Genomic DNA, 1332 nt, shown 5'->3' on the forward strand with positions numbered 1-1332 from the left:
GGGAAAGAGAGAGACGGGCACTTGATTTTTTTTTTTAAAGAGACCCCGAAAAATAATGGCTTTTGTAAGAATCCAGGCATTCAAAGAGGTGTGTTCAAGGACATGAGTGCATTTATGCCATGGGGAATGTCTTTTATGGTAAATTAACTCCGGTTAAATTGAATATCTGTTCAAAGGGAAACTCTAGTAGTTAAAGCTGGTATTATCAGTAGAGCTTCCCTGCCCGCTCTCTCCTCCCTCCCGTCCCCCCCCCTCCCCCAGGTCGGTGAGAAAGGGATGCAGTGTAATGTTCAATACAAAGTGATGCTGGGGGAATTTTTTTAAACATTTAAAATGAGATTGCCTAAAAATTTCCGAGAGATAAATGAGTATTTATTTGGATTAACCCCCGCGGTCACCTCATGCCTTTGATCTGTAAAGACTGTCAACTTTATCCTGACTTTTCAAAAAGAAGAAAAGGCCCACACAAAGGAAATTAACGTCGTTAGAACGCCGACGGGAGGATTTTGCCTGGGGGGGGGGGGGGGAGCAGGAGGCTGTGCCCTAAAGGGTTAACGCGGAGTTAGTTCTCGAAATTTCCCCGACGTTACCTGCCTTCCCAGATCCACCGCCCCCTCTCCCCGGCCTCCACTCCCCACCCCCAGCGCCTTTCTTCTCCGGGCCCTGGGTTTACGGGGGCTGCAGCTGGTAGACTTGGCAAGCTCGCCTCATTAAGAGCGCTCTTTGAAAACGGACTGTGTTTGAGCATTTCCCTAATGAGGACAGGACGGGGTTAAAAAGTGACCATTTCATGGTTGACTTGAACCTGCCTACTTTTCTTGATGTGTCGTTGTGAAATGCTTGATGTGGATAACTCCCACTTGGGGAAGGAAAAGTCACTGGTTGCCTCAGGTCCGCGGCGGGGAGAGAAGGGGGGGACCGTGGGCAGAAGCGGGTGAGACCGGGAGAGGAGAAAGTTGAGAAAAAACAATCCAGAGGGAGGGAGAGAGGGTAAGAGAAACGGGGAATCAGGGGAGAGCCTCGGAACACCCCCACAGCACAGTTGGAAGTGGGGGTCTCGCTCCTGGGCCTGGGGCAGTCGAGCCCCACTCCGGGCCCCAGCCTTCCGCGGCAGCCCCCGCTAGGTAGACGCGGAGTTGTCCGCACTCACTTTTCCTCTCCATTGTCTGGGCAGCCTTGCTTCTACCTCTTCCCACCCACCCTCTGCGGAAAACAGGGATTTGGGGGGCGGCGTGCGTGAGTCTGCGAGCGCGCCAGAGAGTGTGTGCCGCGGTAGAGAGGGTGCAAAGCAAACCTCCACCCCCAGAAGACCCAAAATCAAGTTCATTCACT

The 1332-nt window shown here is 52.6% G+C and overlaps 1 long non-coding RNA gene across 1 annotated transcript in view; it reads right to left on the reverse strand.

Annotated features, from left to right (window-relative positions):
* The window catches only part of LOC107184165, a 46068-nt gene extending 45892 nt beyond the window's left edge, over window positions 1-176 (reverse strand). The window contains exon 1 of the long non-coding RNA XR_001514991.1: window positions 1-176. This exon is cut by the window's left edge and continues 335 nt beyond it. This is a non-coding gene — a long non-coding RNA (uncharacterized LOC107184165).
* Between the last annotated feature and the right edge of the window lie 1156 nt (window positions 177-1332).

The sequence above is a fragment of the Myotis davidii genome, unplaced genomic scaffold, assembly GCF_000327345.1.
Source record: "Myotis davidii unplaced genomic scaffold, ASM32734v1 scaffold1471, whole genome shotgun sequence".
NCBI classification, from domain to species: domain Eukaryota; kingdom Metazoa; phylum Chordata; class Mammalia; order Chiroptera; family Vespertilionidae; genus Myotis; species Myotis davidii.